Genomic DNA, 18,078 nt, shown 5'->3' on the forward strand with positions numbered 1-18,078 from the left:
TTTGGCTTCTGTTTCATTTAATAGTTTATATGTACAAATATGTGAAGGAAAATGTGCAGATTGGAACAGATTTCACTTTTCAGCACTAAAGAATTTGTGAGAGAGCCTCCATTTCAGTGGGTTTATTTCCAGGGGATGTGAGATTTCTTACTGGAAAATCTTAGCTAATATAAAAAATATAACAAATTAATGTTTACACTAAGCCAGCTTGACTATATCTGTTATGCACTTCATCTTATCCTTCTTAAACAAATATATACTCACCTTTAGTCTTGTATAACACTTTCATGTGAGAAACCCAAAGGCCCATATCCTCACATGTATTCAGATACCTAACTACCATTGGAGTTAGGCACAGGAATACCTTTGAGGATCTAGGCCAAAGTGCTCTACAAAAGTGGATAGGTATTAATCCCATTTTATAGTTCTGTATGTAAATGAGATACTCAGAGATGAAGTGGCTTGCAGATAGTGAGTTAGAAGATGATTTTGGACTAGTGTTCCCAGTGTCTTCTCTAACCATGAGACCATAATGCAGGGTCATGGTGACGTGGTTAGCCAAAAGAGAAAAGCTCAAAAGTTTTGTGTTGCAGTCCAAATCTTGAAATGTACATTTAGTAGAGATGAAAGGAATTAAATTTGTTTTGCAAAGTATTTTGAAAATTTTACCTCCTTTCCTTTGACCTATTTTTATTATTTCATCTGTGTCAGAATGCCACCCAAATTAATGAGGTTTGGTTCATTGTGCAGATGAATTTAATTTCAGGGCAAGCAAAAATAGTTTGGTGGCTATTTCAGAAGCTCTTTTGCTAGGTTGAGGAGAGAAAGCACCAAAAGAAAGCACAAAGCAAGGAAAAGGAAAAATCAAGGGAGAAAATCATAGGAGAGGGGAGCACAGACAGGGCTGGCAAGACATGTGAACCCATTTCAAAGTTTGAAGGGGATAAGACCTAAAACCTCAATTCTGCAATTGATTCTGCATTGGCAAACCCGTGTGTAGCCTACAGCAGGGCTCTGTACGGGTTTAAAGCTCTGCCTTGTGGATCCCATTGCAGGACTGAGACATATTTGACAATAGATTTCCATCTCATGTAGTTATCTTCTAAAGAACAGGCACACTAAATCTGTACTGTCCCTTCATTAGCTTCACATCTTCATGTCTCACTACTAAACAGTCATTTTAAGTCTATTTTTGTAAAGTTTAAAATTCTTTATTTAGGAAAAAATAAATGTCTGCTTCAATGGATTGCTTTTTATCTCATTTAGGTTTGGTAAGTCCCCTAGCTGCTTAGACTTCTTGGGTGCTAGAAGAAGGCCTTTGACTGCAGTAACTGAACGTTTTAATCATTTACTAGTAGTATTGTAGTTGCAATGTAGTAGTTGACTGTAATAACTTAAATGTAGTGACTTGCCTGCGGCTAGACTTCCACCATTGTCTCACTGTTCTGGGTTGCTGAAGTCTGATAATATCCTAATGCTCCTTGGAAGTCAAAAGGCCTGTGTTTGAAGCACTCTGCAGTTGCTCCCCTGATGCTTAGAGGGTGACGAACCCTTTGCTCCTGAAATAGTGTACTCTCAAATAGCAAGGAAATTCTAGTATGAGCATTTGTAGCTTTCTATAAACTGGAATATAAATGCTTGCTCCAGAAGCACATGTGCTAAAACTGGAACAACACAGAAGATTATCATGACCCTTGCACAAGGATGATATAAATTTGTGAAGCAGTTTAAAGAGAAAATATTACAGTAGTGGATGTTATAATATTACAGTTACACTTGGAAATGGTTTTGGGTTTTTTTGGTTACATGTCTAAGAAAAAAGAAGAGAGTAATTGCAACAATGAAAAGGAATGTTAGGCAATACCACCATCGAAACAGAAAAAAATATTAATTAAAAAAATACTGTTTCGTCTTTGCTGTCTGCCATTGAATGTTGGCTTTATATGAGGCCTCTCATGAGTCAAAAGACATGTTACTGCTGCAAAGTCATTATGTAAGTAAAACATATTTATGCAGTTTGTGTCATGGGAATCCTATTTTAATTTATACTGTTGAATTAGTTTTCTCTTGGCACTGTATAGCATAGCTTCAGGGTGCAATGGAAGAACAAAATACTAAGTTGGACAAGCACTGTATCACCCAACAGTTCCAGATGACTCAAAACAATAGATCAAAACTATCTAGCTGAAGTTTTTGAGAGACTGTGCATCTTCAGAAAAATTAAATTTCAGATAAACAGGAGATCAAACCCTGGAATGCATTGATTTGGGGGGAAATAACTATATCCCATTACCTGTGGTCCAGAATAAAGAAATCTGGCTATTTGGGTTTGATTGGTTTAGAGTAAATTTGGAGCTGAACATTACATTACATTATTGTTATAAAATTGAAATGATGAAATAATAAGCTTTTTCAATGGTGTCTTATAAACTTGCCAACTTATAAATATCAACTATCCTGCTCTATCCTTATTGCAAGCAATATTTGGAATACTTTAAAAAAGTAAGCAAAATTAATTTGGTTATCTAAGGAATTATCTAAAACAACTGTTAAGTTTTTAACAGTATTCACTGAAAATGAACTAGTGGTAAAAAAATGTTTGCAGTTACCTACAATAAAACGTAAATTGCTTTTTTATAATTATTTATAAGTTCATAGTATATTTTTCTTTGTTTAATAGCCTTGTAGCATTTTAATACAAAAGCCTAGTACATAGCAATCTGAAATTTCTGCTAGTTCTAATGGATTTTTTTTCTCATTTCACCCAAAGAGGACAGTATGACATGTCCTGACATAACAGAGGATAAAACACGTTTAGTACAAATTTACCCCAAATTTAGTCAGACATAAGACATCTATAACTGATTTTTTTCGTAAGAAAAATCTTAAAGTAGAAAAGCATTTTCCCCTATCTTAAGTAGACTGAGAAAGGCCTGCTGATGCTATCCATTGTATGGTATTTGTAATTCAAATTCTTTACTTGCTCTGCTTCAGACTGTTTTTTTTTAGCCAGAAAAGCCAGACAAATCTAAACAAATGTTGCACTTTTCTTAGACGAAAATGAACTTTTATCAAGTTCTAGAATCTGTATGTATCATCAGGAGATTATTCTTAGTTGCTAAGTATTCATTTCCTATTTAGAGTGGTTTTCCCCATGTTCCTGCAAATTGCTTGAAACTGTTCAGGGAAGAGTTAAAAGCAAGAGATAGTGTGTACACAAAGACCATATATGGAATGGTAGTCATGTGACAAATGTAACTATTATGCATCTTTGACTACTTCACTTGTGCTTTGCCCATTACTCCATCTCCCCAGAACATATTCTAACATTACAAACCCTACTGAGCAGCTTCAAACAAGCTCTATTGTTTTTAAAAAATCAACTGCTGAAGAAATGTCCTCTTTCTCCTTCGAAATGTGCAGTTTCTGCCTCATATTTATACCTGCTTGAGCCCCATGATTAGCAAAATTCAGCTCTGAACCATTAACAGGTGGGATTATCAGGGCCATAGATGATCTATTCTTTGATTTCCAAGATCTACAGACAGTCATGGGAATCAGAACACATGTTAGAACACTCCTAAGGTTGCTCTTTTATCAGTGGATTGGGGTGGCCTCTGCAAGGACCCAGAACGCAGGAAGCACAGAGGTGGCTTAGTGCAATCTTAGATTTTCCCTTTTCCACCAACTCCTTCCTGGCCCAAGTGCAGAAATATAGTAGCTGAAAAAATCAGACCTAGTCTCTATATCTAACAGTTACATAGAGAACTCTGTATTTTAAAGCCTGCAATTCCAGCACAGTCTCTCCTCTGTTTAGCCTGAGAAATTCCCAGTTTAGACAGAAAATTCTGCATTGAGCCAAAAATATCAGTTACATGGAGAATTCTGGATTGAGCCATAGATTCCAGTAGAAATACCATTCTGTTTAGCAAGTGAATAGTGCATATAATCAGAGAATCTCCCAGTTACATAGGAAATCCTGTATTAACTAGGAATACCAACAGTTACACAGGGAATTCTCTCTTTAACAAAAATTCCTGAAATAGACTAGGGGAAAGAGGGAGATGTGGAAGAAATCAGATGACAACATAAGGCACTAAAGGTGGTTTGCAGGCCATAAGAAAAAGGAAGTCACAGGGCTTGACAATCCCTATAATCTTTGTGCACATCGGCTGTAATATTCCTGGAGGATGAAATGTTGAGAAATTCACAAGCCAGTGTTCAATATAAGTTCAGTGCCCAAACAAAAGACAAACTCAGCTTAATAAACATAGCAAATGATCCTTAGGATGTGATGAGACTCTACAAGGCAAAGAGAGTGTCAGAGAACATCTCAAATCAGTTGCAATCACCACCAACTGGGGCTTGTCAAGTAAACATGTATATTTTGTGACAGCTTAAATTGGAGATACAGAGAGCATGCCACTTGTCATCAGACTGATCCAGAGAACTGAAGCCTGGCACCACAGTATTGAAAGGTAGTAACAGAAAGTCTTATCTTCAACTGGTGAAAACTGACATAGCTCTCAACATTGGCCTAAGGTCTATAAATCTGTGATTAGATCTTCCTCTGTGTTGAGGAGCGTGTTGACATTACAAAACAACAGCCTTTAGTTTCTTTGACAGTGGCTTCTCTTTTTGTGCCATACAAGGCTCTCTCGGACTCACCACTATAGAATAATGAATATGCTGCAGCACTAGAAATAGAATTTATATCATTTAGAGGTGAAATATCCTGCACATAACTGAAGCTGAGTCATTGAACCATCAAGAAGATGGCATACACAAAGCACAGAATGAACAGAAAGCTGCAATGTTTGAACTAAAACTCTCATGCCTATGATCTAATACTGAGGAAAAAATTAAAAGGCAAAATATAATTCAGTATGAGGGAACACGCTGAGCAGAGATCTGAGTGAAATGGGAGAGAACAGATTAAACAAAATAAAGAGTTAATACCATTGACAAAAACTGTCATTGCTTTCTACCTCCCTAAACAAAATATGCCACTTCATATCATAGGAAAAAGGTACTACAATTTAACTTATGCCTACTCGTAAGACTCACTGCGCTGGTACCTTTTAACATTTATCATATTGTTAATACAAATAATTATAACTAGCTCATAGCCTTCTGCAAGATTTTTCATGTTCCTCATCTTCAAGACCATATATCCCTAAACAAGGGCAGGAACCTTTGAGGTACTGAGCTACTCTCACCTCCCACTGAAGTCAGTGGTCCTTGAGGGTACACAGCACCTTGCAGAATCCAGTGTAAGCTTAAGGAGTTCCCACTTTGCACTCAACAAGCACTACACTCTTGAAGACTCAAAAAGGCACCGGTCCCATGGCCAGATTTATTAAAAACCACAACAGAACCAAAACACCACACACACCTCTCAAAGCCCGTGCATCCCTGATGTAGTCTTTGGAGACAAAATCCAAACCGTTCACTATTCAGAACATCTCCTTCCATGATTTGATCATCTTATGTGAAACATGAGTAGGTAAAAATAAATCTACACTGGCTATAAGGTTCAATTAATGCATCTACACTAATTTAACTCATGATCTATAGAAACAGAAAGGTGGTAGAACGCTGGTGATAGTTTATGTGGTATGAAGAGCTAGCAGAACATACTTTTGCTGTTAGAAAGCTCCAACACACTTGTGAGTAAAAATGTACAAAAAACCCTTGCATCTTCACTCTATTTACTTCTGCACCTTGCAAATTCTCTCTATTTCAACCAAAAATACTTACTCACTATCCAATCACAAATTACCAATTTCCAGCCACAGAGATCCTATGGATCTAAGGAAACATGGGCAGAGAAGTGGACTTCATTCTTTTGGAAGAAAGGAAAACATTACTAGAGAGTCCTGGGACTGACCTGGTTACAACTACACTGCAGAAACATTAATAGTCATTTTATATTCTAAATCTGTCTAGTTGTAATTTTAAAAAAGCACTCAACATAAAATGGGAACAGTTGATCATAAGTGTTGCTGTAGATCCATCAGATACCAACCCTGATGCTTTAAATTACCTTTTTCCCTTGTGTTATTTATAATATTCTGTATATAAACAACTAGACTGAAGTCAGCCCCCTCTCCCCACCGCCTCATGAGTACTGAAGGGAGAGATCCTGCAAGGATCTTTTCACACACACTCCACTGTGCCCAGGGGTCAAACATGATGGTTGTCCTTATGTGCTCCTCAGAATTTCTGGCTCTTTGTTCTGTGCTTACTTCCTATCGGTGATCAGTCATCAGTTTATTCTCCACACAATTCCATCCTCCAGCATAAAATATGCACACCTAACTTCTGTGCTGGAAAAAAAAGACTTGAGAAGCTTAAAAAACAAAAAGGTCTCACAATTTTATGCACTTGCTAAAATGATCACTAGTTTATAGTCATGGTGAGCATATGTGGTTTACCTCCTCTATTTTTTAATATTTTTTAGGCATACGGATGCTTGAATATCTCTATGACTACTATTAGAAATTTATTACATACATAACATATGTGCAACTAGACCTTGAGATGATACATAAGAAATTGAGCCAAAAACATCAGCATGTCTCACTCAGTTTGTTTTGCACATGCTTGTTACATGCACCTGTTGTACACTGGAAATATATGTTATATATATTATATATACTTAGCTGTAGTTCAACAGATTCCAAGTTCACATTTTTTGCTTTCAAAAGAAAAGCTCCAGATACACACAAACAGTTGCCTCACAAACTTAGTTTAAAATAACCCTTAAAATAACCCAACATAGAAAATGACAATGCCAGAAAGAGAAAAAGACAGATAAAAAACCCACAGTGCTCGACAGCTATATCCTGCTGCTTTCTCATAGGGTTGAGGAAGCAACAGTGAGGAACCAGCAGGACCTGACTGTCAAACACTGGTTTTTTTTAATTTGTACGTTCCTTTTGGCATTAGAGCCCTAGTTTTAATATTTTGAATTAAAAAATGATGACTGTAAATAGGTTGTGCAAAGTGTCTGTGTATATGCATTTAGGAGAAGACCCTCACTGGTGAAAATTGTCCTAGCGCCATCAAATTCAACAGAGCTACGACACTTTACACCAGCTGAGAATTTTCCCCTTGGAGATTTTTCTCTTCCATGTATTGGTTTTAGGCTTTGTGATGAGGTGGATCCCATAAGAGTGTAGGAACAACTCTAGGTCCAGGAAGCCTCACTCCAGTAAGGCTGGATGGGCATGCTGGGAGGAGGGCTTAAAGAGAGTCTCTTCAACACAGCAGGGTGGCGGTGGCGTGTGAAGAGAGGCAGACCTCTGCAGGACTACATCAGGAGGGCATTCTCGGGGAGATCAGCTGCATGGAGCCAGAACTCCCAAGTCTACTGAGACTTGTGGACCAGATTGCCAGGGACAACCACAAGCCACAATGCACCCAAAGGGGTAGGGGAGAGTATTAGCCAGACCGCAGGAAGCAGATGCCTGCTTTATGGTGCTTATGAGAGTTGGGAGCCAATAGAATGGGAGGGCCTGGATTCCCTTACCCCATATCTGCTAGGCGGGACTGCCCCTACAGACTCTAACCTCTAGGTGGGTAGGCTCGTCCCACTTACAGGCTTGAACAATCTGTATCAATTTGGATGATCCATGAAGCACTGGTTTTTGGATAAACACTTCTGTCTGAAGCCTGATACATTTAATTTGATTAATGCCAAACTTCACATGGTTTTTGTGTTCATTTTTAATTAAACCCATGTGGGGGAAAAATCACAGTGTTATTTTTAAAAGAAAGGCATGTATGAAAAAAACAGGAACAGTTTTTTCACCTAATATTTTTGTTATAGAAAAGGCATATGAATTTAAAAAAAACGAAGAAAAGCACAGGGATGCTTGAACAATTTTTATAGTGGCTGTACTGGAAGCAGAAACCATGTATTTGGTTGTTATTACTGCTTCAAGCCAGGGGATGCTGCCATACCCCAGCACCTCTAGTTCCAGCACTCTTGGCAAAGCAGGCAAACTATGAAACACATGGGTCTTGTAAACTTGGGCATGTTGAAAACAACCTTTAAAAATTCTTTGGTAGGCTTCACAAACTCCAGGTGGTGGTCTACCATCTCTCTAGGTCCTGCAATAATTACGATGTAGTGACTTGCCTCTGACTCCTAAACCTGCTGTTATACTAGTAACACTAAGAAAAAGATTTTTTTTTAATGTTTGAACTACATTTTAAAATAATGTTGCTTTATGATTCTTAAAGCAGGATGGAGGAGTTCTTTTGGGGGGGAGGTGTGAGTTAACAGTGTGACATCAGGCTCCCAAGTAATGTCACATTGCAACAAGATAATTGCCATCAGCAAGTAAAGAAATTCCAATTGTAAATACAATTTATTTTTGTTTGTGCTGTACTGTTTGTAGTGTTTTCATAGTGAAGAGTGATTCCTATCTTTGGTACTTTCAGTAAGCTGGGCTGAGCAAACTGGGCAGTCAGCTTAATTTCTGGATGTTTAGGTCCTGCTTTCTGTTATGAACTCTATGCAGACAGACCCCTGAGCCCACACGGAGCTAGCCTTGCTGAAGTCAAAATGAACTCCACACACGCACAGGCCCAGGCCACTGGGGCCTTTATCTTTTCTGACAAAACTGCGTGTTTTTTCATCTCCGCAGACACTTGAAGTGGTGAAGCTCACAAGACAGGCAGACAGGAATTTACTTTAGAAACTGGGATAACTCACTTTGGTTTTTGCCAAAAGACACTGTAGGAACCAAGCTGTGTCACCCAAATTTTGTTGTGTTTTATAATTTGTTCAAAGGATACTTAAGAACTACATAGGCCAGATTCTCACCTCTGCTATGTGTGGATGGTACAAAATAGCCATGATTTTGGCTTAATCTGACTCTTGAGAATTCCTTCTGGTTAGAGGTGTCATCCAGTAGCATTGAGCCACCATTGTACCAAGAGTTAGAAGAAGGCTATCGTCTGAGGGAAAGAGGGCATAGCTAGAATGTCCCCGTGCTCTGCTGAGCCCCAGTTAGCCCCTTAAGATCCACAGGCAGCTGGTGTGGACTAAAGTACTCCTCAGTCTGCTTTAATTGTGCCAGGAGTATAGATCAGTGGCCAGAACAGAACCCAGGACTGCAAGGGAAACTTAAAGTCACCTTGGTGCCCAGTGACAAACAGAGTTTGACCAGACCAGAGAAACTGACCTTATATTTTACTTTCCATTGCAGAAACATTTTACATTAATTTTTTTATATAGTGTCTTCATTAGAGTGACCATCTGTCCTTGAAAACTGGGAATTATAGTTTGTAGCCTGTCCCAGCATCCTGGTATGTTTCACAAAATAGTGTTGTGTCCCAGCAGGCTATCGATTTTAGGATTTAGTGTTGGGGCCCACCAACTTACGTGATTTGTCCACCTAAAGGAGCAGTCAGCAAAGGGGATGATAGGCTGAATGTGTCTGTGCTTCACAGGCCACCAGCTGACATCATGCCCACCCTCTGACAAACTCAGATTAACTCCTCCTGCACATAGGATATGTTTACACTGGTGCTGGAGGTATAATTTCCAGCTTCAGTAGACATACCCATGCTAACTTTGATTGAGCTAGGGCTCTAAAAACAGAAGTGTAGCTGCAGTGGCATGAGCAGCGGGAGGGGCTAGCAGCCCAAGTACATACCGGGAGTTTTGGACAAGAACAGGGGTGGGCAAACTATGGCCTGCAGGCTGAATCTGGCCAGTCGGGGCTTTGGATCCTGCCTGCAGGATTGCAACCCTCATGTCTCTGCGGTCCCCGCGCTGCTGCTGGAAGCAGCCGGCACCATGTCCCTGCGGCCCCTGGGGTGGGGGGGCAGAGAGCTCCGCGCACTGCCCTCCCCTGTGGGTACCTCCCCCGAAGCTCCCATTGGCCATAGTTCCCTGTTCCCAGCCAATGGGAGCTTTGGGGGTGGTACCCGCAGGAGCCCTCTGTCCCTCTCCCCCAGGGGCCGCATGGATGTGGTGTCATCCACTTCTGGGAGCAGCGTGGCGGGGCCAGGGCAGTCAGGGAGCCAGCCGTAGCCCTGCTGCGCGCCGCTGCCACCCCAGAGCCACTCAAGGTAAGCAGCGCCAGGCCGCAGCCCACACCCCCAAGCCCCTCCTGCTCCCTGCACCCCAACTCCCTGCCACACCCCTCCCGTATCCTAACCCTCTGCCCTGAGCCCCCTTGAACATCCTGCACCCCTCCTGCACCCCAATGCCCTGCCACACCACTCCTGCACCCCAACCCCCTGCCCTGAGTCCCCTTGTACTCTCTGCGAGCCCTTCCTGCACACTGTACCTCCTTCCTAACCTTGCACTCCCTCCCACACCCCAACCCTCTGCCCCAGCCCTACATTCATGGCCCTGCATGCAATTTCCGCGCCCAGATGTGGCCCTCAGGCCAAAAAGTTTGCCCACCCCTGGACATGAGCATGCTCAGGGTGGCTAGCCCAGGTTTCTCAAATGCGGCCACCGTGGCCACATGCAGCCACCAGGGACTTTTCTTGCAGCCACAGCCTCCTGGGCTGTGATTGGGGGGAGGAGCAAAGCAGCGGCCCTTCCCCCTCCCTGGTGCTCCTGGATGCACCACCTTGGCGGGGCTCAAGCTTTGGACTTCAGCCCTGGTGGCATGGCAGAAGGCTCTGGCTTCAGGCTCCAGCCCCAGGCTCCACCCGTGTGGTGGTGGGCTCCAGGCTCTGGCCACAGGGCTTCAGGCTTTGTCCTCCGGACACAGGACTTCAGGCTCCAGCCCCCCACTGCCTGTAGAACTTTCAGATGTGAAAGGCCGCATTCTTGGAACTGTGTGCTGGGCTTGTGTAACCCACACACCTCCTGGGTATGGTGCTGTGTCCCATCTAGTGGCACAGAGACCTCTTAGAGATTAATGAGTCTGCTCTACAGCCTTAGCTAAGGGCCACATGACTTTTAGCTTATTCAGTAGAGGCTCGTGCATTTTACTCCAGAGATCCTAGGTTTGATAGCTGCATGCAGGGATATTCTCTCCCAAGCAGCAGATGACCATTGGCATTATTGAAATGCCAGTAGTGATTCTAGGGAACCTAGCCTACCCATGGCTCCTCTGGCTCATGAAGCCACATGTTGGCCATCCAGACAGCACCCAGGAAAAAGTCATCAGAATGACTATTGAATGTTCTTTTGGTAGATTGAAGGCATGCTGGCAGTGTTCAGAGAACTCCAAAAGATTATCACCGCCTGTTGTGTCCTGCATATGTGAAAAGCAAAGGGAGAAAAACTGCTGCTCAGGAGGAGTGGTTGTCTGCTGACTTTGAACAGCCAGATAAGAAGGCCATTACAAGACACTAATGTGGAGCTGTGCAGCTGAGGCAGGCTTTGAAAGAAAACTTTAATGGTCAGTCACAGTAGTGTTGTGCACTGGAGTGTTCTCTGGGTGCTGCTAAGGGCTTGACTACACTCGAAACTTCAAAGCGCTGCCGCGGGAGCGCTGCCGCAGCAGTGCTTTGAAGTGTGAGTGTGGTCGCAGCACCAGCGCTGGGAGAGAGCTATCCCAGCACTGCACGTACTCCACCTCCTCATGGGGATTAGCTTGCAGCACTGTTTACACTGGTGCTTTACAGCGCTGTATCTTGCAGCGCTCAGGAGGGTGTTTTTTTCACACCCCTGAGTGAGAAAGTTGCAGCACTGTAAAGAGGCAGTGTAGCCAAGGCCTAAGAATTGTGTAGTGCAGCGGTTCTCAAAGCTGGTCCACTGCTTGTTCAGGGAAAGTCCTTGGTGCGCTGGACTGGAAGGGCTGCCAGCACATCCCTCGGCCCGTGCTGCTTCCCGCAGCCCCCATTGGTCTGGAGCAGCGAACCGCGGCCAGTGAGAGCCGTGATCAGCCGAACCTGCGGGTGCGGCAGGTAAACAAACTGGCCCGGCCCACCAGGGAGCTTACCCTGAACAAGCGGCGGCCATCGTTTGAGAACCACTGGTGTAGTGTGTGTGTACAGGTGGATGTTTTTTGAAGCTATGGATTATGTGGTGCTTGCTGTACACTTACAAGTACTCTTTGCTTTGACTACCACTATGCATTTTGCAATGTGTTGTGTACTATTGGAGATCATTTTATTCTCCAAAGGTAGAACTTTTAGTGAGAAAAACAATGTGATATAAACTTTTAACATAAATGTACAGAGTGGAACTTTAAAATTGGAAATGTAGCAAACATTTCTGTTTATTTCAGTGCACAAATGTAGTCCATGGTGTCTCCACACACATCAACTTTGGTTCTCACAGGTCAGTCTACGTGAAGCTGCTGTTTTCCTTGCTGTCCCCTGCCATGGAGTGGTAAGGGTAATTATGTACCCCATGATGCCATATGGTATATTGAGGAGGGTATAGTGAGCTGCTATCATGGAATTCTCCAAAGACTCTAAATGGTGTGGAACCTGTAATTTGTTAACCTGTAGGTCAACCAGGGTCTGCAGCAGTTGGGTTTGCTGCCTGAGAAGACCCATCATGTCCTGGTACTTCTCCATATCCTTGTCCTGCTGGGACTCCTGGGCCTCTTTCCTGTTGCATCTTTCTGCTCGATGATGTTTGTCATCTTGACCCTTTAAGCCCTTTGGTCATGGTCCGATGCAGCACTGGGTTGCAGGAGCTCTCTGAACATGTCCTCCCTAGTCCTCTTTGTCCAACAAGCCCGGGCTCTTGGCTCAGAGGAGCCTAGGAGAGGAGGAGACTGCCACCCGCAGTGGGGGACGCAGGCCAACCCACTCCACTGTGTCCCAGTCCGAGGCCCTAGCAGCAGCAGAAGGTCTGCTGCTGAGTCAGTGGGGATCGTGACTGCAATACATTGACATAGTCTATGGCAGTGTTGCAGCCAGACTAGGGTCGGCTGCCCCCAGGCTACTTCTGAACTCCCCTTCTGGAGGTACTTGGGTCCAGACGGTGTCCTCCAGGGGGCCAAGCACCATGGGGTCCTCTGAGTAACTGGAAAGGGACAGACTGGGCAGCTTCTCTGGGCTCTGGTTGGCTTCAGGCATCAGCAGGTCAGGCCAGTCCTTGGGTCCGCCATAGGTCACTGGGGTCTCCCAACCAGGAGCTAGGCCAGAGGTGTCTGATCTCTCCAGCAGCTGCTTCTCGAGTGAGCTCTAGGGTCGGGCTTTTATACTTCGTCTCCTGTGCCTTGACCTCTGGGTGGGCAGGCGCAGGACTCGCTGGCTCTGCCCATGCTGGTGTTGGGAGGGGCTCGTCCCTCTCCGAGGTGGTGGGGAACCACACCACCTCACTACACCCCACTATAAAAATTGTTCTAGCACCCCTGCAGGCCTGTATGCCACTAGTCTGTTTGCCAGTGGTGACAGCTGAACTCATTGCAGAATGGTGTGGGAAAGTGTCCTACTGTGGAATAAGACAGGGGTTCTCAAACTGGAGGTCGGGACCCCTCAGGGGGTTGTGAGGTTATTACATGGAGGGGCACGAGCTGTCAGCCTCCACCATAAACCCCGCTTCACCTCCACCATTTATAATGGTGTTAAATATACAAAAAAGTGTTTTTAATTTATAAGGGGGGTTGCACTTAGAGGCTTGCTGTGTGAAAGGGGTCACCAGTACAAAAGTTTGAGAACCACTGGAGTAAGAAATAAGGTAGCCATCCCTAGAAACCTTTCGGAGAGAACTGCAGAGTATCTCCATGAAAGTTTCCTCAAGACCAATCAGGAGGATAAAAGGGACATCCCTATGAACATGAACCAACTGTTCTGCATTCCTCCCCCCATCCCCAACCTAAGCCAACAAGGGAATGAAAAGCAGATGCCAACTCTACTTCTGTTCATTGTTTTACTTCTACGCGATGTAGTAGAGATACAATAAAAGTCAATATGTGTGTCTTGTTAACTTGAGGGATTGGCCAAAGCACCATCTTTATATTTAAACACTAAGGAGATGTGCATGTACCCACTTACCTAAGTTCCTTTCCCTTCATCAGGCACATCTGTGACTATCTTATAAGACTGTGGTGGAGTCTTAAACAGGTCCTGGCTCTCAACATGACTGGAGACACCCCCCCATCACTGCATTCCCCCTCCCCTTCCCCCATTCACAGTAGCGCTCTCTCTCAGGCTCCTTTGAGGTATCCACGGTAGTCTTCAGGGTGCTGGTGGGGTCTCCACCAAGTGTGGCATACAGCTCATTGTAAGAGTGGCAGGTCTGCAGGGCACCACCTGATCTATTGTTGGCCTGCCTGGCCTTGTGCTGTCTTGACAAAATTCCTTTGCTTTCATGCAGCATTGTTGCTGATCCCTGTCATACCCTTTGCCTGCATCCCCTGTGCAATCTGTTTGTAGATGTCCATGTTTCTACAGCTGGTCCATAGCTGTTCTTGCACAGTCTCTTTATCCCACAAGCTTAGGATATCCAATACCTTCTGTCTATTTCAGGCAGAAACATGTTTAGTACATGGAGCCAGCATGGTCGGTTGGGCACCTGCAAATAAGGATGAGCTGTTAGGTGTGCTCATGAAGGTGGACAATCAGGAAAAAGCATTTCAAAAGATGTGGAGGGCTTTAAGGGTTGTGTATGGCTTCTCTGTTACTACTGGGCAGTGAGGTCACAATTGTGACCAAAGGTCACTGTCAAAGGGAATGGGGCATTGTGGAACAGCTGCTGGAGGAGTGTTAGGACCAACAAAGGTCACAGTGTCTACACATGCACTGTATCAACCTCAGTAAGTCGACCACAGCTCCATGCCATTCATGGAGTTGTTTTTACTGAGGTGCTCTAATGGGGAATTTATGTAGGCTGGAGGCAAATTTGAGTGTAGGCATGAACAAATAGGTTAACACAAGGTGACTGACATCAACCCAACTTTGTAGGGTAGACCAGGCCTGAATTTCAGCCAGCATTGTTCTGTGAGGTGTTGGAGGTGCTAGGAGTACTTTAGCTATCAGCTTATGCTCGAGACACAGGTTTTTCCCAGCTGGTGAGGACCTGTGGGGAAGAACTGGGTCCATTGCTGGCAGAGCTTATCAATGCCTCTTTGAAGGAGGTGTTCTTCACTTAAAGAAGCATGTCTGTCAGCATCACCCAATGGATTCATGAGCACAGGACAATCTTGCCAACTATTGCTGAGTATCAAGTCTTTCATTTTGGTCAAGATTACTGAAAAGGGGGTCAGTTTATTGTGGCCTCAGAACACCCTTGTCATTCTGGTTGCTGACCTAAGTGTAGCACAGACACAGCTCTGGCAGTAGTGGTGGATAGTCTCCTTCTGGCAATGAACTAAGATCAGGTATCCATGCTTGTATTGTTAGATCTCACCTGCCTTTGACACCTTTTACAACAAACTGTTGAGTCATTTGCAAGCCACAGCCGGAATGGCTGGGACTGCTTTTGGATGGCTCTGGTCTCACCTCACTGAACTCTCAGAGTGGGATATGGTGAAATTGTCCTCCCCAGGGTGCTGTCTTGTGGAGCTTAGCACAACACAGTCCATCTTATCACCACATTTAATGTGTACATGAGGTCACTGGTAGGGTAAATAAGGATGCACAGGTTGCAGTGTCTTCAGTATGCTAATGAAATGCAATGTTACATCTCTTTCTACATGGACCTGGCTGGATCGTTCAATTGCTGTACTGTGTCTGAGGGAGATCGTGGCATGGGTGAGAGCAAGCTGGCTGAGACTCGGTTTAGATAAGAGTGAGGTGATAATTGGCTGAAAGAAGCAACCAGAAGAGAGAGGGATCCTGTTTTTGGATAACTGGGTTTGTAATCTAGGAGTGTGATTAGACTCCTACCTGTTATCACAAAAAATAGGCCAACTTGGCTGTAGCCTCTTTTTCCATTTATGGGTGGCTAGGAAGTTTCACTTCTTTCTTTTGGATATCCTGTTCTTCTGTCATCCATGTCTTTAATATGATTAGACTACTGCCATGTGCTCTATGTCAGTGGTTTTCAATCTGTGATCTGCAGACCCCTGGGTGTAAGGGGTGTCTGTGAAAGGTGACTATGAAAATAAAGTTTCAGATCCCAGAAAAGGCATTCCTTTTTTCTGATGTGAATACCCGCACCTACGGGTCAAAACCTGGAACTGTTGTTGTTATCATAGAAGCCCACAGTTTAGCGCCCTTTCTCACACTGTGTCAAATGCCCTACTGAGCACATCCAAACAGGGGTGCTGGAACAATTTGTATAGTGGGGGTGCTGAGAGCCACTGAACCAAACTGTAAACCCTATATATAATGGAAACCACTTCAGCCCAGGAGGTACAGCAGCACTCCCAGAACCCCTAATTCCAGCACCTGTGTGTGCCACATTTATACTCAAATTCTGTTCAGTCAGTGTTCAGTCTAAGACTTCTATGGTAGGTGTCTGCAGGCCATAGGTTGAATTTCCAAACGCATCTGCACCTTCATTTGAAAATGTTTAGTAGTCTGCAACTGAAAAAAAGGTTGAAAACCACTGCTGTATATGGAGGTACATCTTTAATCTATTTGGAAACTGCAGCTATTGCAGAATTATGTGGTTTGCTTGTTAAATGTTCTCTCTTTTCATAAGCATATTAATACATTGCTTTATGGCTGCCATTTGGTTTCTGGATTGATTTTAAGAAGTTGCTTGTGATCTATAAAGCCTTAAATGGCTTAGGACCATAGGCAGCATGTAATGGAAGCCAGGGAGGCTAAATCTCACACAGCTAGGGGCGGGGGGTTAGTGGTGGATTTCAGGCTCCCTGAAAAATCTCGCCCTCCCCACCACAGCTCCAGGGCTGGAGGAGCTCTCGCTCCTTGCCACGGCTCCAGAGCCTTGATGGGGGCACAGAACTTTTTCAGTCTGGGGAAGAGTGTGGGGGAGGAGTCACAGTAAAGGCAGAATGGGGGCGGGGACATGGGTAGAACAGGGTGGGGCCACGGGGAAGGGACAGAATGGGGTAGGGGCTCTGGGCTTGGCATTCCAGCCAGGGCAGAGAGTTCCACCACTGTACCAGCTGAGGATGAGAGCTCGATCCCAGCTGGGACCAAGCTCTCAGCCCTGCACCATGGCCCCAACCAAGTTCTTAGCCCCCTATCACTGCCAGGGCCATGGCGGGGGAGGAGCCAATCCGGGGCTACAGGGGAGACGGAGAGCAGTGTGGGGGCATGGACTCGGCCGGAAGATGTGGGCAGGGGCTAGCCTCCCCGAGGGGAAGCTTCACCCACCACCCATGCTTAGGACCTACCTAGCTAAGACACCATCTCTCACATTATGACATACTACTGCAGCTGGAGTCTGCAGAGATGCCTGAACTGAAGCCCTGTAGACATGGGGATGTGTGTGACTGATAAGAGCATTCTTGTAGGGCCCTGGACCTTTGGAACTTATCCAGGCCTGTAATAGCCTAAGTTCCTTACGCCTTGCATCATGCCCTGAAGGCTCTCTTTTCTTCCTTGCCCCCAAGGAGATGAGTGTTGGATAGAGCAGATAGTAGTGGTTTGAGACTTGGGGGATTGTGTGTGAGGTTGGTTAATTTCTGTTATATTTATGTTGTCACTGTTTTATTTGATGGGGGAATTGACACATCTGCTTATTTAGTGTATTTTTAAAAGGACATCAAGGGTGACCAGAGACGTGGATGGACACTCACTATATAGTTTGTAAACATCCTAAAAATAAATAAGATGGCAGAGAAGGAACTTGGCAAAGGAGGGGAGAGAGGGAGTGATGGCTGCCAACTAGTAAAATCGTTTCAGATACACTACCCCACCCAAACCCCCCTTCATCTCATGTAGGCCCACATACTAGTTTGGAGCCCCAAGTTTGCCCCCCCACAACATTTATCATCTTTTTTTCTTCCTCTCTCCCCAAGAATTTTGAATCAGCTAGCCAGTTCTCAGCTATAATTGCTAAGTCAAGGGCATCATCTATGACAGTCATGGACAGTAGAAACTTTACTATGTTCTGTCAGCCATGTGCCCTACGTTCGAAAGATGAAAACCCAGATTAACCTAACAGGAGGAGATAAATAATTGTTTAACTACAGTCTATGGAGCTGGGTCCTAATGTACCTTTGTTTACTGTTGCAACAGCAGCTGGAGAATCCAGTCCCCAATAAATGATCTTAAAATAAA

At 44.2% G+C, this 18,078-nt stretch overlaps 1 non-coding gene across 1 annotated transcript; it reads left to right on the plus strand.

Moving 5' to 3' along the window:
• The first annotated feature begins 1,638 nt into the window (after positions 1 to 1,638).
• Positions 1,639 to 1,744, plus strand: LOC116821028 (U6 spliceosomal RNA). The gene has a single exon (XR_004372807.1). It is a non-coding gene; the product is annotated as a U6 spliceosomal RNA (small nuclear RNA).
• The last annotated feature ends 16,334 nt before the right edge of the window (positions 1,745 to 18,078 follow it).

The sequence above is a fragment of the Chelonoidis abingdonii genome, chromosome 2 (assembly GCF_003597395.2).
Source record: "Chelonoidis abingdonii isolate Lonesome George chromosome 2, CheloAbing_2.0, whole genome shotgun sequence".
Taxonomy (NCBI): Eukaryota; Metazoa; Chordata; order Testudines; family Testudinidae; genus Chelonoidis; species Chelonoidis abingdonii.